The sequence below is a fragment of the Coloeus monedula genome, assembly GCF_965178545.1.
Source record: "Coloeus monedula genome assembly, chromosome: 34".
NCBI lineage: Eukaryota > Metazoa > Chordata > Aves > Passeriformes > Corvidae > Coloeus > Coloeus monedula.
The window spans coordinates 2,804,246-2,828,143 of NC_138814.1; the positions used below are offsets into that span (position 1 = coordinate 2,804,246).

A 23,898-nucleotide genomic window follows, 5' to 3' on the forward strand; every position below is an offset into this window, starting at 1 on the left:
ACTTGTGGAAGTGTGTTGTGGCTCATGAGCCAGAGCCTTTGAGAAGTTTTCTGTGGGAGCTGGGAGCTGATTGAAGTGTACTGTAAAAATTGAGGGCTTGTTTTGAGAAGTGTATTGTAAAGTGTTTATAAATAACATAGAGAAAAGAAATTTTCAGCTCCCCTGAAGCTGCTGGATCGAGTTTAAAGACTAACTAGCAAAAAAGATAAAAGAATATAAAGTATGCACTGATGATGATGAACACAGCTGGAACAAGTGGAGAAAGAGATAAAGAGAACTACAGTGTGTTTTTAGCAAGTCATGTAATATGAAGCGACAGCACATGGGCAAAGAAAAAGTTCAAGGAAAGATCACATTTAACATTGAAACATTCAGTGGTTTTGACCACCAGAGACTCCTTTAGATGACCTCCAGGAACATAAAAGGATTTCCAGTAGGAGGCAGAGCCATGCAAATTAGTTCTAGGAAAGTGATGTTTATGTATTAGATAAAAAGCACATTTTAATGAATGTTTGATTATGAAGGATAAAAACCCTGTTGTAAAGTTGTCCTGTCCCAGACTGAGATGGGGGGGATTCTAAAGATTCCTTAGGCAAAACTGGACACAAACAAGGTCATGTCCTGTGAGCCATGTATTGATAAAAGAAAATAAATGGCCCTAATAGAGGCAATAGAAAAGGCAGAGAAAAGAGTGAATGAGACAGAGAGAGCAGGAGTGCTGCTGCTACGGCATCGATACGGTGTTGCCAGTGCACTGTTCATGTTGGTCGGCATGTGGGGTGTGGGCGCAATTTTAACGCTCTGTTAAGAGCATGACTGCAGTTGATGGACAGCAAGATGCTCAGTAAGCGATGTCAGGCTCAGGCAGGAGACACAGCAGTGGCAGGAAAGGTGGCAGGGAGCAAGGGCTGCAGGCAGGATCGGGACAGTGGCGGCTGAGGGCAGGATCGGGACAGCAGTGAGGAGGATCTGAGGGCAGGATCGGGACAGCGGAGGCTGCGGCAGGGACAGTGCAGCAAAGCAGGATGACAGTAAAGGCCGGGCAAGGAGGCCTGGTGAACAGTGGGCAAGAGACAGAGCAAAGGCTGGGGCCATGAGTGAGGCTCTGTCAGCGTTTGGAGACTGTTGCTCATACACTGTGTAGCCTCTCCCATGGTCCGACTGTCCGAGGAAGATTATTTGGTCGCCTGGAGAGTCTCCCTAGTGACAGAGGCTTTCTTCACCCTGATAAGCTGCCGGGAGAAATTTTCCCCAGAGACAGAGCCTTTCTCTGTGCACACGCTGTCACATGCTGCCAAGCACTGCACTTGGTACTGCCAAGAACATGCAGCTTTTCCAGTACTTTCCATTAATGTTAGAAAAAACAGATTTATAACCAATAGTTCAAAATAAAATCCAAACAATGTCGAGGCATTCTTATTCTAAAATTAGTCCATCACAAAAGTCTCACCACAGTAAGGAAATACATTTCTCATGTGTCCTGCACAGATCAAGAATTCCTGCTTCCTAATGCTTCAAATTGTGTTAGCAAATTTATTCTGGCCAATTTCGGTATCATTCCTGGCAAACCCAGGTGGGACACCTGCTTGATCTCCTGTGGAGGCAAGGGGGGTCTCTGGATTTTCCATGCCAACACTGGGACTTTCCCGGAGAAGCCCACAGATCCCCCTTGATTCATTTGGGACACAGGCAAGATCCCATTTTGATAATAAGGCATTCTTTTGGGAATCCTGTCCCCGAAAGACATCTGGAATTTGATATTTTGGAATTTGATATTTTGAAACTAGATTATTTTGATGTTTTGGAACTTGGTATTCTGGTATTTATTTTGAAACTGGATTATTTTGGTGTTTTGGAACCTGGTTTTCTCATACTTTGGAACTTAGTTTTCTGGTATTTTAAAACTAGATTATTCTGGTAGTTTGGAACTGGGTTTTTTGGTATTTTGGAACCTGGTTATCTTGTATTTTGGAACTTGGATTTTTTTGGAATGAAATAATATATTGTCATTATAGGTTTGGGTCAATCTTAAGGGACCCTCAGGGATGGTATTTTGAAAAAGCACCACTTGGATGTATATTGAAATACTGAAGGAAGGTTGGTGGACCCCCCAGTGGAACAGCTTTCAGGGAGAATTTAATTAAATATTGTAATCAATTGTAGCCTTTGAATAAATTAGAAGTGGAAGAAAAGTGGGCACCAAATGGTACCTTAGACTATAGCACTGTTACAACTAATGCTATTCTTGCATTGAGAACAAAAAATAGGATGATGTTATGTATGCTGATATTTTTTTTTACTTTGAGAAACCACCCTGCATGGCAGCAGGATTGTGGCATTAACGTAGCACCTTTGATTGCTTTGTTTTGGCTTTGAAGAAGGAAAATAAGGAGAAAATATTAAGCATTGCTATTCTATGTGTAGCATGGGACAAGTGCTCTAAACATTTAGACAACCAAGAAGAAGAAGATTTAAATTTAGCTGCAAGTCCAGTGTATAGAGGACCAGGAAGGCCAGGTGGAGGTGTAGATAGAGGCATAAGATAAGAGAAAACTCAGGCAGAAGACTTGAGGGTGGAGAAGGCTTTAGCCCTGCAGCAGGAAGGATGTGGGGAAAGCAAAATGATTTAATAATAGCTCCTCTTTGACAGGCAGCAGGGGCTGAGGGACCAATAACAGTACAAGTCCTGTTTACAATTACAGATCTGAATAATTGGAAACTGATAGCTGGGACTTAACAGGGATGATGGCTAAAGCCCTAGAAATTATGATTAAAACTGAAGACCCTGATAGGAAGGATATAGACACTATGTTGGAAATGTTACTTGATAAAATAACAGGGAGATGGTTCTTAAGACAGGTGAAAGATTTGTCAAAGAACAAACCCTGGCTGGAACCCTTCCCAGAAATCTGGAACTACAACTCCATTTGGCACATCCTGGATGGGACCCAAATATACCTGTACAGAGAGAAACATTGACAAGATATCAACAGTGGGTTTTATATGGGATTAGACAAGTGATTCCAAAAGCTATAAATATGTTTATATTTTTTGAGGTAAGACAGGGTTTTAAGGAAACTCCTACAGAATTTATGAACCATCTCAAAGATACTGCTTGGAAATACACTAATATAAACCCAGAGATGGAAGAAGGTAAAAATAACCCAGCCCCTATTTTTGTAAAACGGTCCTGAGATGATATTAGAATGAAACTACAGAAAATCCAGGGGACAGACACTTTTGATACAGGGAAGCTGCTTGACATTGCATGGGCAGTAAAGTGGTGGCAGTTACAGAAGGAATCAGCAAAAGATTCTTAACCCCAGGGAGATGCGGTGGGAAGTCTTGTTACAGGAAAAGGGGTTAGGTTCCTCAACCTTCATTAGGAAGACTGGGAACAAATCAATGCATACATTGCAAAAAAGATGGACATTGGAAGTGAGAGTGTCCTCTCTCAGCTAAAATCCAGGACTTCTCTGAACCCTCTCATGGCAATAGCGGAGGACTTGTGAAGGGAACCAGAGGTTTCTTCCTCAGCACAGCCTCTGGTTACAACCACGCTGGGAAACTAGAAACTAGAATTTTTGGTAGACACAGGAGCTGGTTATTCAGTATTAAATACCCTGCAAGGGAAGTTATATGATGACTCTATCACAATTGTTGGTGCCACCAGGACTCATGAAATGCTTTCCTTTTTCAAACCAATAAAATTCAAACAGGGAAAATTATGGATTACTCATAAATTTTTGTACCTGTCTAACTCTCCAAAACCATTATTAGGAGGAAACTTACTGGAAAAATTGAATGCAGAGATCAAGTGTCAGGAAGGGGACATTCAAATTAAAATCCCCAAGTCTAAATATGTGGAAGCTTCAATTCTTATGTGACAGGAAATGATTTGCCAATCTGAACCTATTAAAAAAAAAATAATTAAGGATGCAGTAATCCCCATTGTGTGGGCCAGCGAGAGCCCTGGAAGATCAAAAAGAACAGAATGTGTAAGAGTCAAACTAAAATCAGACACAGGCCCAGTAAGACAAAAACAATGCCTTTCAAAACTGGAAAGCTGAAAAGGCTTATTACCTATTCTTAAGTTTTTAAGGTACCAGTTATTGGTAGAATTTGAATCTAGATATATGTAGGGGGTTCGGTTCATAACCAGGCAGAAACACCAATGTAGTGTAGTGGTTTGGCCCAAAATACTCATTACTGTTTATCTTCTGTGAGATAAGAATTAGGAGAAATGCAAAGCAGGCACCAAACTTGAAAGAATATAAAGAAGTTTATTAACAGACCTAAAAGAGGGGAAAAAAAAATTATACCACCTTCAGAACTCTCTTCCTCCCCCCACCTTCCTCCCTTCTCCCGCTGACAATGTAAAAAGACAACCCTTAAGATGTTCAGTCTGTTTACCACTGCCATAATAACCTTGTTCAGTCCATTTAGGAAGAGGAGTCTCTCTGCTTGCATGTGAGTCCCTTCCCCCGACTTGCAGCTTTTCCCACAAAAGGTGGGAAAAGTTTTCGAGGGTCCACTCTTGAAGTTTTTGGGGTACAATTTTAAGGTTGAGCCATTCAGAAACAAAAACAGAGGCCCTTCTCCTTCCCTGGGAGCAAAGGGTCTTCATCATCTTCATCATTAGGACTATCTCTGGGAGCATCTCTAGGAACTGAGGTTTCTCCTTTCCCATTTGGAGCAAAAGTCCTCATCACTTCCATCTCTCCCTGTCCAAACTTCTCATGAAATTACAGCTGCGTCAGCATCTGCCTATCTCAGTGTAGGTGCTTTTGCTTACGAGCTGAACACTCCACCCCCCAGATCTTCATGAAATTACAATGGGATACTCTGATATATCATAGCTTCACAACAGAATTTCAGCTTTAAGCATCTCCTCTCTCTCTTCCCTCAGGTTTTCAGCTCTTCACAGCAGTAAAAGGGTTAATCTCACCTCGGCCTTGCAGCTTTGCAGCTGGAATGCTGAATTTTTCTTATCGCAGTGGAGAGGGGGGAGAGCCGAGCTGCTCCGCCTGCCCACGGCAAGGCAGTGGGGGGGGTTCCACGGCTGGAGCAGGTCCATCGGCTCCAGGATGGCCGTGGCCCGGCCCGGCCTGGCCCAAGCAGGGCCTGGCTGGGCCCGCTGGCCCCCACACGGGGCCTGCAGCCACCTGTCCCATCACTGGAAACGAGAGAGAGCTTGGGGGGGAGTTTGCCTATTCTTAAATGTGGATCGCAGAGGTGGTCACAACTTTAAGTGGATTAGAGAATTGTCCATATTCAAACTGGCCAGCTGATAGGTTCTATCAGGTCCCAGAGGAAGCTGTAAGAAGAACATCACTTCCGAGACTCAGCTTGCTAACCTATGACAATATAATACTCCAATTTTGCGAGTCACAAAGGCTAATGTCAGTTAGTAAGTTAGTCCAAGACTTAAGAGCAATTAATAAAATAGTATGATAACTAACCCATATACACTCTTAATCATGCTAAAAGAAAATTCAGAATGGTTCACTGTAATAGATTTAAAAGATGCTTTTTTCTGTGACAGCCAGGAACTACTCACATTTGAGTGGGAAAATCCACAGACACGACTGTAGTTACCACAAGTATCTAAAAATAGCCCCACAATTTTTTGGCAAACAACTGGCAAAGGAATTAGAAGAATGGAAGACCTTTAATCCCTAAGGGGCTGTATTACAATATGTTGATATCCTGATAGCCACCAAAACTAAATAACAGTGCCAAGACCTAACCATTGAATTGTTAGAGTTTTTAGCATTAAATGTATACAGAGTATCGAGGAAGAAGGCCCAAGTGATGATCTTTCTGGGTTTAGAAATTCTACAAGGTCAAAGGAAACTACAGACAAGCCACAAACTGGAAGAGAATTGTGTGCCTTTCTTGGAATGGTCAGGTAGTGGATCCAGTAATTACAGGTCCAACCTGTAATGGACTTTTGAAAACCACACATCAAGATTTTATTATATGGACAGATGGTACTTGGGCTGCATTCAAACATGAGTTTGTCTTTGGGCTTTCCAGATCCCACGAGATCTTTTGAATTATTCATTTGTGCCAAGGATGGCCCAGCTCTCTGCAAGCAGTCACAGATATGGTGCTGTTGATTCAGGAAGCTCCTAAATTGACTCTGGGACAAACGCTGTGTACCGTGTGTGGTACAGATGGGCTTGGAACAGAAGGGGGGCCCCTGGCTGCCCCCCGTTGAATGTTCGAGTACCAAGTGGTACTTGTGGACCCCCAAAACCACTCCTATTGTTAATCCTGCTTTTTTTCTGTCAACCACCAAAGTAGAAAGTACTCCAGAACATGATTGCTTACAAACAATCAAAGAAGTTTATTCCAGCCCTGGATTTAAAGAACAGCCTGACAGAGAACCCATATGGGGAATTATACATGGACAGAAGTACCTTTGTTTGCAATGGGAAATGCATATCAGGGTACGTGGTGACTACCCTGAGCGAGGTAACTGAATCTAAGGCTCCAATGCCAGATATTTCAGCACAGAAGGCTGAACTGGTTGCTCTAACACAGGCATTGGAACTGAGAAAGTAAACATCTGGATGGATTCTGAGTATGCTTTTGGTGTAGAGCATGCCACGGGGCATGGGAGAGAGAGATTTGTTATAAGCACGAGGAACGTTGATCAAACATGGGACACAAATATTACACTTAGTGGGAGCAGTACAAAAAACAGCTAAAGTTGCAATAATTCACTTTACAGCACACCCAACAAATCAAATAGGGCCAAAATATGCAAATTACTTGGCCAGTAGAGCAGCTAAAGAGGCTGCAGAAAAAGGCATCTGTAGTAATGGGAGATTAGCCTACCAGATATTAAGCCAGAATAGAGTGCAAAAGATTGCCAGTTAATTGAAGCATTATATTCTAAATTTCTCCCCTATGGATGGGCAGTCATTGTTACTGTACAAGAAATAGTTTCCAGGAAAATAAAATGGTGATAGGGGCTATCAAATCTGGTAACTCCCCAGGAGATTACTGGCAAATTGGCTTTACAGAACTGCCATGTAAAGTGAGCTATAAATATCTTTTAGTCTTAGTGAATGCATTTTTTGGATACCCTGAAGTGTTTCCCTGTTGCACCAACATGGCAAAAGAAGTAGTGAAAATATTGCTAAATCAAATTCTGCACTTTGAAGTTCCTCTAGGAATGCCATCAGATAGAGGGCCTCATTTTATAGCAAGAATAGTAGAACAGGTCAGCACTGGAAACTCAGTGGGATTTACACACTCCATACCGGCCATAAGCCGGCAGAAGGGTAGAGAGGATGATTTGTACTATTAAGCTGCAACTCAGTAAACTGTCAAGGAACCTCACTGACTTGGGTACAAGAGCTCCCAATTGCTTTGTTGAGAATTAGGATCCAACCCAGGGGCACAGGAAGATTAGGCTCTTCTATGGGCAACTCTATCAAACCCCACACATCCAAGGGGATGTGCATGTTAAAGGTGGGGCAGACCTCAAGAAGTTCCTCATGTCTTTAGGCAAAACATTGCAGAATTTATGACGGGCAGTTGTCGTCACCAGAATGATAGGACTGGACACAGCAGCACCAGAATTCCAACCAGGAGGCTGGGGGTACCTCAAGGACTGGGTACCTGGCACCTCTCCAACCAAAGTGGGAAGGACCCTACCAAGTATTGTTAATCACAGACCCTGCGGTAAAGCTGAACAGCAAAGGACCTTGAGCGTGTTATTCTAGAATTAAAGAAAAAGTGTCAACTCTGTAGACAACTGAATTGTGGTCCCCAGCCCAAATAAGAATGAATAATGTTGTGACTAAAATATTACTTACATCTGTAGTGTAAGTAGTATCTTGATATTTAACTGAAGTCTCTGTTGGCAAAAAACAGTTTTAGAGTTTCACCAAGGAATCAGTCATGAAAATTCTTATGAAAATTTAAAGATCAAAGTAGGTAGAATATTAAATGTAACTAATTTCTGGATATGTTCTCAAATAATGTTGGGAGGAATGGGGCTCTGCTGAATCCCATGGCCTTAGATCATCTGCTGGCTAGCCAAGGAGGAAGGTGTGCTATTATAGGACAGGAATGCTGCATTTTATTAGTGATGGGCTGGAAGTCCAACAGACAGGAATCAATAGAAAGAGCAGTAGAAGAGTGGCAGAAAGAAGAAAATTCTTCTTGATGGGATTGGCTTATTTTAGGTCTACCAAATTTGAGACTGCTATGAAATGCATTTGTGGGCTCACTGTAACCATTGTAATGTGTGCACTTTCTTGTATGCAATGTTAGAGCAGTTCTAACACTTTGCACTGGAAAACGGAGTACTAAGACAGTCTCAAGAAAAGGGGGGACTTGATAAATAGGTTAGAGAATAGAAATTTTCAGTTCCCCTGAAGGTGCTGGATAGAGCTTAAAGACAAACTGTCAAGAAAAAAAAAGGATTTAAAGGATGCACACAGGATGATAAATTTATCTGGAGCCAGAAACAGATAGAAAGAGATAAAAAGGACTACAGTGTTTTTTGGGCAAGTTATGTAACAAGAGGCAACAGAGCATGCACAAAGAAAAAGTTTACCTTTACTATTGAAGCATTCAGTGAATACAATCACCAGAGACCCCTTTAGATGACCCTCCAGGAGCATAAAAGGACATAAAAGTATGAGGTGGATGCATGGCAATTAGTTCTAGAAAGCGATGTTTATGTAATAGATAGGAGGCACATTGTAATGAATATGTATGGTTATGATGGATAAGTACCTTATTGTAAAGTCTCACCTCACACACAGAATAAGGAGAGATCCTCTGTGTATCCTGCACAGGTAAAGAATTCCTGCTTTCTAATGCTTCAAATTGTGTTAGAAAGTTTCTTTTCTGGATGATTTTGATACCAGTGTGAGGGCTTGTTAGCCAACACTTTTTCAGTCTAAACTGTGTGTGTTTCCTGGAATTGAGGCAACTGTGCCACAAAGCACAAGAGCTCCCTTGAAGGAAAGCTTCATCTAGAGCATCTCTGTCATCCACAAGGCAGGCTTCATCGTAGAATGATATCAGATTAGTTAGAGACCTTTCCAAACAGCACATAATTCCTAGGGCAGCAAGAAATACTTCTGGCACAGTCTTTGAAGGAAGAAACAGCTGGGAAATATGACACCAAGAGGAAAGTGCAGAGGGAATCCAAGAGCTCTTCAGTTCATAGATGTGACATAGATGTTCCATAAGCAGAATAACTCCCATTTCAAGCTGATTTCTCTGAAGGGTTATTTGTCAACTCCCAGGGAAACCCTGCCTTCATTACCTATGTAACCTGTCAGGAAAACATCAGTCTTACAGGGTCCGTGATCTTCAGGCAGAGCCACACCCAGAGTTAATCTTCACTGTTTAATTCTTCATTTCAAATTCTCTGTTCAAAGTCAATAAGAACATTTCAGTTCATCTTTGATTCATAGATTGAAGACCTGAAGATCATTCTTACCTCACAACAGGTAAAATCCAGGTTTAACTTTGAAATAAGGCTCACGCATTTTATGGGCATGGAGCAGGATCTCTGCTTATCCTAAACTTCTCAGTGCCATCAGAGATCTATTTATACCCAATTGCCTACAATGCCAACAGAGACACGTGACCTTTAGCAAGGGGGGTGTCCCAGGTGCAGGAGACCCAGCCTGAGACACGATACGGACACCGATACGATTTGAGCATCGTGCTCCCCTTTTATTCTTTACCTCCACCAAGTTATACTTATTCAAAGTTCACACCCCTTTCCCATGAGAAAGCCTCTAAGCAGCAGGGGAGCTGACCAGTGTATACCTTTTCCCAAGGCTGTTCAAGGCTGCCAGCTAGCAGGTGCCTTGCAAGCCTATCTTCAGCCTGAGGCCCCATCAGGGGTACTTCTGCAACAGCCCTGGGATGCCCAAGCTCTCCTGGGGTATCCTATGCCCCCACTCCACAAGGAATTCCTCTACAACCTTCAGGAATCAAGGTGACTTTTTGAGCACTTACAGAAACACTGTGATTGAACTTCAGAACCTGATTCTTCTGTTCATTTTTCTTCCCTTCTGCAGGTGGAAAGAGGAAAAATACTTGTCCCATATCAGTGCTCACCTTTGCTGACCGAGGCAGGTAAGCAGCTCTCTGTTGTTTCTTTCTCTCCTGAACAAGTGGTGAATGTCCTGCTGCTGTCGGGGTGGAAAGGAACCACTCTCTTCCCTTCATCCCAGCTGTGCACACAGGGACCAGCAAGCTCTTCCCATCCCCCAGCTCTCCTCAGGCAAAGGTGGCAAGAACTGGGAGCATCAGCAGCACAGGTGTTTCCAGGGGGGCTCAGAGAGGAACTGAAAGTGACAGGGAATGGTCATTTGGGGGAAAAGCTGAGCTATGGACTGGCCCTCTGGGTCTGGTGTTTGTTTCCCCAAGGATGGTTCTGCTGCCTTTGGTGTCCAGAGCTGGCTGTGGTGTCCTGGTACAGATGGGAAGGGGAGGCTGCAGAGCAGGTGGAATTCCCCCTCTGGAAAGGGCTTTTGGGCCCAGGGACCCCCTTGGGGCAGGGCCTTGAGGCAAAGCAGGGCTGATGATAATGCTGGAACTTCCTTCCCAGCAAGCAAAGCTGGTTCCAAGTCTGGCCACTTGGAACTCTTTCCTGTTGGAAGCTGAAACAGTGTGAAACTGCCTTAATTTTATGGTAGCTCAGGAATATGATAACTCCCAGAGCACCCAGGGGTCAGCAGCCCCTGCAGAAATGTGAATAAGCTTTAAAATTTCCTGGTTAGTACCTTGAAAGATTAAAGCTGTCAGTTCCTAAGCACCAAACCTCATGTCATCATGCATCATCTTTGTTTATCAATTAAATCATTCATCTCATGATTCCAGGGAGTTCAGTGATCTTTGCAGATCTCACAGGTGTTGCAGAGTCAGTGTCAACTCAACTCCATTTTCTCCCCTTCTGGTCTAACACTGATTATTGCCCTCAGTTGAACTCTGTCCCAGTGAGTCTGTTTAGCAGTGCTGAACATGAAGCCTCGGGGGACAAAGGAACTCTGCCTTTGTGTGTTTGGTTACTGTTGTTTTGAGGTTTTTAGGGTTAGTTTCACATGTCTTCTTTTGAAAAGCTTTCTGCTTGCTTGGGAATGTGGTTTTGGTCTCAGAAGTAATTGATCACATTAAACAGTGAGGATTCTTTTGGGCCCTCCTTGGATGACAGGAAATTTGTTTAGTCCACAGAGAGAGCCAGAGAAGGGCAGGGTCTGTAGTGTAGTGCAGCAAAGCCGACCCTGGTGCAGCTCCCTAAATGGTTTCAGGTTTGTGCTGAGCCTGATGCACTGTCACTCTGCAGCCTGATGGTTCCCAGGGAGCTGTAACGTCAGGATAGCAAGTGCCATGGATTTCCCCACCTCGTAGGCATGGGAGGGGGGGAAACGGTTTCTTCCTCCTTTTCCCCCTTCTCAGAGCATGGACAGAGAGAAACTCGAGCAGTCTAAACCAGAGATTGAAGCTGGTGTGTTAATTAACATGTCCATCAAATTTAGGAGCAGGTAGTGGGGGCGGGGTTGAATTTTCCTCTCTTGCATCCCCTGTCACAACATCCTGGGAGCACATTGGACTGAGAGAAGCTCCCTGTACCTGCAGGAGTAACTGAGATCTCTGGAACAGCACAAGTTTTCTGGAGGTCTGAACTCAACTGTCTGAGAGTGTTGCACCTTTAGAATTTGCAGCTGGTGCCAGGTGCCAGGTGAGAGAGATCAGGGGGGTTTGGAACAGGATTTCCCTTCTTTGCTCACTTCCCTTCTGTGTCTGTTCCGGGTCAGCTGCGGGACTGTCCCACCCCAGGGACTGCAGGGATGGATCAGAGGAGATGGCTCCTGTTGGCTCTGGCCCTGCTTCTGGCCATCCCTGTCTCAGGTAACACTTCCAGGAGCTGTTCTGCTCCCTTCTGGGGGATTCCAGTTTGCAGCTATATATAGAGGACATCTACACACATGGGCAGTTTGGGGGTGAACCAGTGCAGAAATACCCCAGGCGGACATCAGTGCCAGGAGATGGATTTGCCACTGGGAACGTGTCCCTGACACTGAAGAATGTCCAGCCAGCAGATGAAGGAATCTACAGTTGCATTGTGATATCCAGGGACTGGAGCACTGATACATCCACCAAGCTCAGCGTTGCAGGTTGGAGACTTTCTGAGCTGGGTGGTGAAGGGGGGATGCTCTTACAGAGGGAAAAGAGCTCTCTGAATGGTCACTGTCCCCCAGCTGATGCCCTCTCATATGACCCAACACATCACCTCCCCACTCCCAGCAGCCCGTGGGCCACATGGCAGCTGTCCTTTTATCAATCCAGCAATTACTGCGGTTTGTTACCAGTGTCACAGCTGGCATTAGCTTTAGGTGTGAATTTCTTTTCCAAGGGTCAGGTACTATTTGTTCTACATGTGTTTTATTAGAGTGATCCTTAGGAAAAAAGACATTGCTCTCTTTTCTTTCTTTTCTAATTGTAGTTGTAAGGTCTTGTTGGGATGGCTGAGTAATCCAGTGTAAATAACCATGCTGTAATATTAAAAACATTTTTCTGCAAACATAAAACAGTAAACCACTAATGATTTTTTTATCATGCTATTTCAGAGTTTCTGATCCTGTTGCAGCCTTAGCTACAGCAGATTCATTAGTTACTGTGCTGTCCAGTATAGTCCCTCTGTGTCTGGAACTGGCTTTATTGCTTTATAGGAGCCCAGGAGTCTCCATGAGGAGCCATCACAGCTGTGTAGGTAGTCAACAGTCCTTCCCACTGCTGCTTGAGTGACTCCTCATCTCACATCCAGATGTACACTCAGTTTTCTGTCTGGTAAGGATATACTTGAACATCCAAGACTATCAGAGGAACTAAACCAACAGAACTCATGCAATGATTGATGCATGAATCATGAAGTTGCGGACTTCTCTGCCCATACTTTCAAACCCCAACCTTTCCACCTCCCTCAGAGATCTCCTTCCCTAGTGCTAGCACAATATCAGTCCCCTCTTTAACTCACCTTTCTTTCTGTGCTTCTGCCTTTCTGTGCTGGGTCCTAAAGTCCTGGTCACAGTCCTGGATCATCACTCCAGCCCCTCTGTAATTCACCAGCAGAGAGAGGGGCAAAGCAAGATGTGTTTCAACCCAAGACTTCGGGTTTCAAGGTCTTTAGGGTCCCTTTGTGGTCACCAGCAACTTATGCCTTTTCCTGGTCTTAAAATCAAGACTCAAACATGGTTAGAAGGGGAAAAGGGATTTTACTTTGGTATTTATTTTAAGGATCCTTAGGTGTACATGTCCAGGTCGAATGCACCTCAATGCACACTGCAATGCACACCCCCAAAAGATCGGGTATAACATTATAGGTGTTACTAATTAGCAGATCTATCAAAGATTCCCCAATGAGAGGCTTGAGTGAGCCCCCCTCCCCAAGGAGCCTTCTCCTGGATGGTTCTATCTTGGTTTACAGAATGTGTTCTGGAGAGGACCTTGGGGTCTGGGGCACACTGATCCCTAGCTACGAAGCTTCTAAAATGTTTATTCTCAGCTTGACAGACAAGTCCAAAAATGTAGGCAAAAAGCACTAGGAATACAGAAGTTGTAAAAAAGTATAACAGGGGTATAAAAGAAAAGGCAAAAAATCATCATAGCATCATGGTACAGGTGTTTTTTTCTAGAGTTACTGAAGGTTTCTGGCCTCGACTTGCAGACACAGCACTGTTCTCACCACTGCCACACAGGGCAGTGTAAGAGCAGTTTGCGAGGCTTCTTTGAGAAACTTCTGTTCTGCTGAGAACATAAAACAACCTTGTACAAAGAGAAGAGCAGTTTAGAATGTGGGGAATATCCATCGGGAACTGATTGTGTGTTGGTGGTCATTAGAATCAATAGCACCCAGGCCATCAGTCCTCAACTGTCCATCAGTCATAGGTACAATCCCAGTTTGGGGTAACTTCACCATGGCTGGTTGGCCCACCCTTAAGTTGTCCTGAAAAGCTTTAATTTCATCATTTTGAGCTGTTTCAAAAAACATAGGGCTGAAGAAAGTTTATGAAACTGGACTCCCCATTGGTCCACGGTGGTTATTTATCTGATATAACAAAGAGAGTAACCTTTTATCCCATCCAGATTTGTGTGGCCTAAGGTAGCGCTTTAGCAAACCATTGGCACACTCTACAATCCCATTGGATTTGGGATAATAAGGTGTATGGAAAACCCATTTAATACCTTCCCTTTTGGCCCAATCTTGTACCATCATGCCGTTGAAGTGTGTGATCCATTGTCACTCTGTGTAGAGTCTGGCACAGGGAGACTGGAAAACCAGTTACTGAGTCAAGAAATAGTAGCTTTGGCACCAGCATGCCTGCTTTAATGGCAACTAACAGTCCAGATACCACTTCCACACCTGTTAGTTTGTACTTGTAGCCATAAGATGTTTTCAGAGGCCCAATATAATCTATTTGCCAACTGCACCAGACAGTTCTGTCACTTTTGATATGTAAAGGCAGTGCCAAGTCTGGATGATTTTGTTTGAGTCTCAGCTGGCACTGGGGACACTGAGTGAGAATGCCTTTACACATCTTCCTGGTCAGTGGCCAGCCTCTGCTTTGTGCTGCAAAAACAGAGCTTCTTGTCCAGTATGCCCCAATTCACAATGTAACCATTCACCTAATCAACACCAATGTTGTGGATCTTCCAACTGCTATTTTTCTCTCTTTTCTAATTTTTGTCGGCTGATCCAACTTGTTGGAAGAAGTCAGTAAAGCTTGACCCTTTGCATGAACTTTGACCCATTCTGTGACAATTGGTCGCAACTGAGCCTGTAACAACCGTTTTCAATTTTCCTTCTGCCAAAACAAATTTCTATTCACTTGCTAATTTGATGTTTCCCACTGACACAACCACTGTGTGGCACCAGCCCAGACTGTATAAGAATCAAGATCCACTGCCCTGGCTTTCTCCTTTACTGCCAGCAATACAGCTTTTAACTCTTCCACCTGTGCACCTCCTACTCCTTCTTCTAACCCTAACCCTAACTGTAACCCTAACTGTAACCCTAACCCCAACCCTAACCCTAACCCTAACTACTTCCACTCCTATTTCAATGTTTAGAGCAACTCCTCTGTACTTCCCTTCACCATCAATGTGTTTGGCTGAGGCATCAGTGAACCAGACATCTTCAACTTCAGCATCTGAAGTGAGTGCAGGAGTATCCAGTATAGGACTAGGTTTACATGGCTGTTTTAAAGCTGACATGTCTGGAGTCACAGCTATCTGTAGTTTTGTAGGTTTTGTTGGCCCTTCAGTGACATCCATTTGATCTATGACCCCAGAGATATTTGCACACCATTTGTGCACCGTTGGTGTTTGTGCAATTCCCTTTGGCAGAGCACTGCCTTTCCTAATACTGGCCAACAGATTGAAAGGTCCTTGGATTTTCACAGGCTGACGCTGTTGAATTTTTCTCTACTTGTTTAAGAGCGTGGATCAGAGATAATAATCCCTTTTCCCAAGCAGTATATCTCTTTTCAGTATCTTTTAATGCTGTGGAGCTGAACCCTAATGGTCTTTTGGGTCCATGTGGCCTTTCTGAAACATTATGTTAAGTCTCGTGTTCAGCAAAACCCCAATCAGCAAAACCCCCAGTAACAGGATCACTGGGCTGAACTGGCCCAAGAGTTTTCAACTCGTCTATCAGCATTGCAAAGCCTGTTTGTGACTGTCAAGCCATTGCCAATTTTAGTTTTTCCTCATTAATGTGTACAAGGGCCTTGCTATTATAGAAAATCCAGGAACATGATTTTTCCAGTATTATAATGTCCCACAGTGGTAGGGAGGAGAAGAGAGATCCAGCAGGCAGGAATTGTGCAGCAAGATTGATTTATTTAATTATTTTACAAACTCTTTTATAGACTTTTTTCTTCATAATCTAATTGGACAAGGATCCAATTGGGGTGATTGGCTAAAATCACCCCTTGGGGTGATTGGCTAAAATCCTGAAACATCCATTGTCAAAATATTTTTCTACTGTACCATAAACAAAGCTCTGCAAGGTTGCAGGTGTTCATAGTTTATAGAACTCTGCTAATATCTTCCGTGAGAGAGAAAAGTATCTCACAGGACTGGAAAGAAGCAAGAAAAATTATTGCTAGCAGCAATATTGTATCCACACTCCAGTATCCCAAAGTAACCCTGATCTTTTGGAGCATCTTGTTATTAGTGGGGTAGATACAGCATCTAATTTTGTAATGGTTGCATCTGGAATTACAACTTGGCCTGCTAATCCCCCAGGCATTTCACCTCCTCAGAAGGCCCTTGGCACTTAGCTGAGGATGCTTCTATCCCCTCCTCATTTAATGTATTCCATATATCCAGTGCTCTTGTTCTTACTGCACTTTCCTCCTCACCTGCCAACACCGCATCAATATACTGATAGATTTGTACTCCTTCCTGAGTTTTTGTTTGTGGAAGGGGTTCAGCTAAAGCATTGTGTGCTATGATGGGTGAGTGCTTATACCCTTGGGGCAGGCGGCTGAGGGTGTATTGTGTTCCTTCCCAAGCAAATGCAAATTTGGGTTTAGCTTCTTCCTGAATTGGGACCATAAAAACATGTCTTTTATATCCCAAACTGCCATCCATTCATGTGCAGCTGCCTGTAGCATAGGAGTGAGGTTTGCAATATTTAGGATGGCTGCAGTGAGTGGTCCCATGTTTGCATTAAGCCTTCAGTAATGAATTGTTAAACACCAGCTCCCGTCTGCTTTTTTCACTGGGCAGACAGGAGAATTGTAAGCAGAATGCATCCCAAATATAACACCTCTCTGTTTTAAACCTTTAATTACTTCCTTTGTCCCTTATTTGGCTGCAGGAGGCATAGGCTACTGTTTAATGTTAGTTACAGCAGAGGCAGGTAAAACTGGAGCCACTTTAACTTTTTTCTATCTTTCCCAGAAGGATTACTCAGTGGGGTTTTTTACTGAGTGGGGTTTTTGTGGGCCTGAAGGACCAAGCATGCCCGTTGAGTAATTGCCAAACTTTTCCTTTAAGGATGTCACAGCCTAAAATGTTTTTCATGATCTACAATCGCAAATATGTGTGAAGTAATTTGCTTTTCCCCTAGTAACCATAGCTGGACTTTGTCAGTGTAACAGATAATAACCTTTCCCATTAAAAGCAGTCAAACAACTTTTTTTAAATTTCTAAAATATAAATTTAGTTTTTCAGCATCCATGGGGCCAATTAAAGAAATTTCAGCTCCCATATCAATTGAAAACTTCAAAGGTTGCCTTTTTGCTCCTAGAGATAAATAGATATGGGTCCCCTTGCTTTCAGAAAACTGTTGATATGCAAGAATGTTCTGGGTGAGGGGCCCAAAGTTCATCCAGCACCTAGGGGTTTTCTTTCCTGTTGTGGTGCAATAGGATTGGAGATGTGTTTTTCCTGTGGAGGGTTTGAGGTTGCCACTTTCCCCACACCCCACCTCTGAACTTCCCTGATTAGCTCTGCTATTACACTGTCAGATTGTTTTCTTAGGGCTGCTCTGGGTATCCCCAAAGCCAGGGCTGTTCTCCGCAGCTCATTCCTTTGCTCTCAGGTGGATTAGGTGTTTCTTTCCTCTCAGGGGGGCTATGTTTCATAGTCCTCACTTGACTTTCAGGGGGCTTCCCACATTTCAGTATTTGGGCTCTTTTTTGTGATTTTCCCTGCCCATGTCCCTTGCATGGTTTACCACATCACGCAGGAGTTCTGCCCACATAGGGATCCGCCTCCTCGGGGCTTGTGGATCTTGCAAAGCTTCATTATGCATTACATCTCTTTTGATTTTCCCTTCTCTCCCCACCAAATGATTTTTTAGCATACTTGGAGCTCTTAACTAAGAGGTCTTAACATATCCATCTCTGCAGAGATTGGACTGTCTCCCTCTGTGTGTCTGTGCATTGCCTGCACACAGGCGGCTTTTGTAACAGCAGCAGGGATGTCATTAACTGTCTGCATGGGGACTGAGGCTGTTCCCCTCTCTCCATAATATTCATTCTTCCTGCCCAATATGCAGTTCTGCTGGTTATTGAATGGGGTTCGTCAGGAGGCTCAGGTCTAAGGTCATAAAAACCCTGCATCCAAAACCCCAAAATTCTTTGCACCATCCAATAATGTCCAATCACCCCAGTGAGACAAACTCTCCACGATATTCAGGTTCTGATTCTTCCATATTTTTCCTGCTGATTTGCCAGTTGCAGAGAATGCCAGGGAGCAGTTTTGACTGTGTTCCTTCTCTGACCTCCCTGGGGTCCTTTGGAAAATTCAGTCTTAATTATGGGTCTCATTTTAAATCCTGGAACTTCTTCCTCTTTAAGAGGTGGGGGTTCTGTGCTTTCATCAGAATGCCATTCAGAATTTTCATCACTAATTTCACCAGGGCTTTCCCATAAATCACCTTCCCAATGTTTGCATGATATTATCAATTTTTGAATTTTTTTAACATGCATAGATTTGTTTTTTTAAATAATGTAGATTTTAATTTTCTTCCAAGGTTTTTGTCTTTCCCTTGGATTCTTGTAACTATTGTTTCAGTTTGTCATTTTGGTATTGTAGAGACAATTCTACATGTTTTCTTTCCTTTATTTCATTTTTCAGCTTGTAAGCTTCTTTTATCATCTATTCCCTCCATCTCCAAGCTGATTTTAAGCATAGTTCCAGTGCATGACAAATAATACCTTCTCCTTTCTTATCCTTCAGCGACCCCCATTTTTCATCTGTTTTCTCTTGTATTTTTTCCCCACTCAAACCAGTTCTCTACTGGCCAAGGGTCATCAGTTTCTATAGGAAAGCTGTGCCTCCACAGAGAATCTGCCAAGCCTTCGGCCTGTTTCTCTAAATCGTTTGCCATCCTGCCTTTGACTATGCCAATAATGTCACGGGACAAGTGGGAGCTTCAGACAAGCCCTGCCTTAGCCTTGGATTTTTGACAACAGCTTAAATATAAGAGATTACTCTGGCCTGCAAGTTCCAAAGATGGCAGTTCAGGTCTATTTGTAAAATTACTTATTTACTGAACAGACAGGAGATAACAGACAAAATGTCTTAATCACAGTTACTTACTACACAGTATAAAACTAAAAGAACTACTAGTAGATGATATTAAAAAGTTCATGATATCAAGGTACCTATATTAAAGCTAGCAAAAGAAGTAGCATTGATTAGGAGCCAAATGTAACTTACCACTGAAATGACAATAATGGACACGGAGTCCTTTCACTCAACCTCCAGAGGAGTAGCCACAAAGCAGGCATCCCTGCTCAGGGCAGAAACTCCACACATCTCCAGGGAATGTGTAGAAGATTTCTACTTTGTCACAGTTTGGTGTAGATTTATAGTTTGTGAAGTGAGGTGTCTGTCAGTCAGAACTGCTGCTTATCTTTCCAGGTCTCACTTGTACAGTAAGATTTTTATTGGCAGTTGGGAGCTGCCAGACCGGTGTTAACCCCACGGTGCCAAAATAACTCACCGCAAGACAGCTTGTCCGGTTTGAGTTATCGCACCAGTTAACAAGCAACAGATAAGCTCTTGTGGGGGGCAAGATGCCCTGCTACACCCCTACTGCATCTGTACCCAATTCCTGTGTGTGTTTAATTTTCATGTCCTCTTGGCTCTTTAATCTTTTGCAGATGTGGTGATAGAAGGTGTGCATAAGAAGAGGAGAGGCACAGAATCCTTCTGAGTTGCTGCAGTATTGATCACTGAGCAGAATGAAAGTCAGAGAGAAATTCAAAAGTGTTTGGAAAAATCATTATAATGTATTGTCTGTATCCCTTTATTCCTTAATTATGGTTGTGGTAGAAGAAATAATGGAGCTGGAATTTAAATGTCCTCAGGAAAAGTCATTAAGGGTATGGTATGTTGCTTCTTACTTTTCCTGTCCAGCCTTCATTACATTTGTCCTGAGCTTGACCTCCCACCCCGCCTGCATTCCCTGGGCTCGCTGTGTTGGGAACTGCTCGTGCTACCGCAAGACTCAGATCATTTTTAGGGCATTTTTACCTCCTGTGATTTGGTGTGTGATCCTCCTGTGCGATGGCAGATACATCGACTGTGTGGTTTCAGGAAATGAAGGAAACAACATCCAGAGCAGAGCAGCTGAATTACCCAGTGAGTTCTACACCAAATCTCAGGTAAGAGCCCTGGGAAGCTTGGATTGTAAGTGTTTTACCAATCTGTGTGTGTGAAGAATCTGGGATGTACAGCAATGGGAGAACCATTTCATCTGGAGAATGAAGTGTTAAGTTGCAGTTATGATTTTTATGTGATATATTTACAATATTTGTATTTCCTGTTGTTTTTCCATGCTTCTGGATTTAATTAGCCTATATAAATGAGAGTTCATAATCATCATGTTCCTTCTGAGTCTGAAACCTGAACTGTGAACACCTTGCTCCAGGGTTATTCTGGAAACTTACACGTGTGTTTTGTGTCTGGTTCTTAAAGGAAGTTTTACAAAAATAAGAGAATGCCCTGAGATTGAGAGAGAGAGAGAGGCTGCTATTCCTTGTTCCAGTGAGTCTCTGTCTTGCCATCACTTATCACCTTACCATGGCAGGAGCAAGGAATATATTCTGTAAGAAGAATTGTGGCACTTAATAATGCAAGGGCTTTAATTAAAAAAAAAAAAAAAAAAAAAAGTGCAAAGCATCTTTAGGAATGTAAAGTCCAGTGAAAATTAGCTTTAGTATTTTCTCTTCCAGGTGTCAGGGCTGTTCATTCTCGCTGCTGTTGTCACTCTCTGTGGCCTGTGCCACGTGTTCCCCTGCTGGTTCTGCTGTAAAAATGAAGAAGGACATTGGAGAGAGGAGCTGCAGAGCCGATTAGAGGAAGGAGTCAGGAATCACATTGAAGAATTGAAGAACGAGGGTGTAGAGCAGATCATGGAAGAGAGAGTGAAACCATCTCTGCAGCCTGTTAATGCCAATTTCTGGGAAAACATAGATTTAAGAAGCATAGGAAAAGAAATAAAGAAAGTGGTAGAGTCTGCTCTTAGAAATAAGCCAGCAGAGAGACAGCCAGCAGGGCAACAGGGTTTGCCTCTCACCCCTCTGGTTCGGGGACCCCTTTCCTAGAATTAAGGGTCCCCCTCAGCTCCCCTTAACTTAGCGGGCCCCATCATCCCTTAGTGCCTCTTCTCCATCACAGACCCCCCCATCCTGCAGGGATTAACCACAGCACAAGTGGCTCCAGGAATTAACTCTGCACTCTGAGGAGGTGGCAGCAGTTGTGGCCAAAAAGCCAGAGCAGGTGCTGACGTGGCAACACCAGGATGCTGGACCTGCCCACCCTGGGCTTGCTGGGGAAAGCTCCCACTGTTCTCCCAGCTCAGCTCTCCTGGCCTCCAAAGCAGGTCTGGCTCTTACAGTGCTGTCAGAAGAGTAAGTTGGGTTTCTCCTCCTCTTCTCAGCTCCAGCTTAGAAGCCAGCAGGTACCATCAGACAGCACCTGTCACCTTATTATCCCTCTTCCTATTGCTTGGCCCTCATTTTGTTGCTCTTTTACCTCTCTTTCTTTACCCTTGTGACTACTTTCAATTTTCAATTTTCCTATGTATATACCCAGAAATTGTTTTTCTAGTAATGTAAATAGAAAAATCTTCAGTAATCAGAGGCTTCCTTTGCATAAAGCAAGGAAGAAAGAAGTAAAGAAGAAGGAACAATAATCAAGCTTAAATGGCAGCAGAAATGTGAGCTGGTCCTTGCTGAACATTGTGCTGGTTTGCCCTGTTCCTGTGGGCAAGGACTCAAGAAGGGCCTCATGGCAATAAAACTTTGTGAGCCCAAGTCAGGTGTCCGTGTCTGTATCACCCTCGCTGGGTGAGCGATACATTCAGATGCTCCATTTCTCCTCAGGTGGATTTGCTGTCTGGGAGGTTGAGAAGCAGCATTCTGGAAGGAAAACAGCCAGTCTGACCACAGCTCCAAAGAGGGGACACAGGGAATGAGCATTCCCAGCTGCAGGCACTCCTGGCCTCTGGGTTCAGAATTGGAAACTCAATCCCAGGGTGGGTTTTCCATCCCAGCAGAGCTCTGCCCCCTCCATTGTGTGCCTGCAATGTGGAGGCTGCTGCTGTTCTTTCAAAAGGTGTTGATGTGTGTATTGGGTTGACCCTGAGTTGATGGACAGTCTTTAAGACCAATTACGCTTCTCACAATTTACATATTTAAACCGCACAGAAAGGCGGGACTTCCCCTTTTGGTCGGAGCTCGCTTGCTGGGAGGTGGGGGCAGCTCGGGGCCTCCCGGCCCCGCCGGGCCGGGCCGGGGCCACTGCCCCTTTCCCCCTTTCCCAATGCTGCGGCACGGTCCCTGGGTGGCTGGGGGGGAACTGCCTCAGAGCCACAGGCAGCTCAAACCAGCCATGGACTGCTCACAGCTAAACCCAGCCATGGACTGCCACAGCTAAACCCATCCAGCGTGGCTTCTGGGGACCGGCGGGTCCCTCTCCTCTCCATGCGGAGCCGGCGGAGTCAACGGGAGCCGGCAGAGCCTCCTGTCTGCAGCCAGCACACTTCGTGCTGAACTGAAGAAGACACCACGCAGCCAGCAGCACAAAGGGAGCGAGGCTTTCCCCACCGTAAAGCCCGAACAAGAACACCCTTCAACGTGGCGGCTGCAGAGTCAGAGAGGAAGAGAAGTGAGCCATGTGGGACGGAGCTGGAAATGGCGACGGGAGAAAAGAGGGCGGTGCCGCGATTCTGGCGCGCAGCTTAAAAGAAACCTTCTTGCATGCCGTGGTAAGAAACTGTAATACCACAAACTGTTTGTCTCTTTAATCCATTTGAAGAACATGGGGGGATGGAGTATCTTCGTGTGCCTGTGAAGATTGTGAAGAATGCCGATGCCAGGCTTTATAGTAGTAAGAGGCTGTTAGAGACTTGTGGCAAAGAAGAGCCTTTGTGTGCAGGCCAAAAGAACTTATCCTTAAAAAGATGAATAACCCCATGTGATGGCCCATGTTTTGCAGTGTGAAGGAACTGTGAGATTTTTCATGGGAGAGATGTTCTACACACAGCAGATTGTTTGTTTCCGGGCGGATCTGCTGTTAGTGGCAGTTTGGGAACCACGTGCAACTGAAGGGAAAACCCTTTTTTCCCTTAAGCATAAGAGAGAGACTTTTCAAGAACTGGAACACTGACTAACATCCCATGTTCTGTTATCCCTTGTGTGAGCTAGGTAAAAGGAGAGAAGTGCTGGCTGGAGGGGGGGGGGGGGGGGGGATTTGCTTTAATTTTGTTTTGTTATTGTCTCTTTACTTTTAATTCTATTAGTAATAAAACTCTTTCATTGTACTGCAACTGTTTAAGGTTTGTGCCTGCTTTGCTTTTCTCCTAATTCTTATCTCACAGAAGGAAAATGAGTAAGTAATGAATATTTTGAACCAAAACCACTACAATGTGGATGAAGCCCTCCAGTCTTGCGGTGACCCATCCCACTGCAGGGCTGGGGCAGTGTGATGCCAATCAATCCCAGCCCATCCCCTGGATCGAGTTTCCCCAAGAGGCAGACTCAGAGGGTGGGTCGATGGGTGGCTCAGAAGCCTAAGCTGCACCCCCCCCAGGCAATGCCCAGGTACAAGCCACTTCCCCTGCTTTGGGAAAATTCTTGGTTACTTGGTTGTTCACTGGTTCTCTGTTATAACTCCTGCCTCTCGGTTTCCCCCAGTGGTTCTTGTTAAATTGTACCTGACCCCTGGCTTGTAACTCATTGGTTGTTTTCCCCTTTCCCCGCGGTTTTCAAATTTCCTATAAAACTGAGGACAAGCCTCAGGGGACCATCCCATCACATTCCATCCCTTCCAAGCTTGTTCTGGTTGTGAAACTTCTAACAATAAACCTGTTAGGAGCCAGACCAG

General features: G+C 44.1%; 1 long non-coding RNA gene across 2 annotated transcripts in view; it reads left to right on the top strand.

Annotated features, from left to right (window-relative positions):
* The window catches only part of LOC309583892, a 23,570-nt gene extending 334 nt beyond the window's left edge, over nucleotides 1-23,236 (top strand). Inside the window, exons 2-5 of one of the 2 annotated variants that reach the window (XR_014227182.1) lie at nucleotides 10,065-10,122; nucleotides 12,720-12,837; nucleotides 19,671-20,174; nucleotides 20,745-23,236. This is a non-coding gene — a long non-coding RNA (uncharacterized lncRNA). The remainder of the gene's footprint in view (nucleotides 1-10,064; nucleotides 10,123-12,719; nucleotides 12,838-19,670; nucleotides 20,175-20,744) is intronic. The other variant, XR_014227183.1, reaches the window with a different exon arrangement.
* The last annotated feature ends 662 nt before the right edge of the window (nucleotides 23,237-23,898 follow it).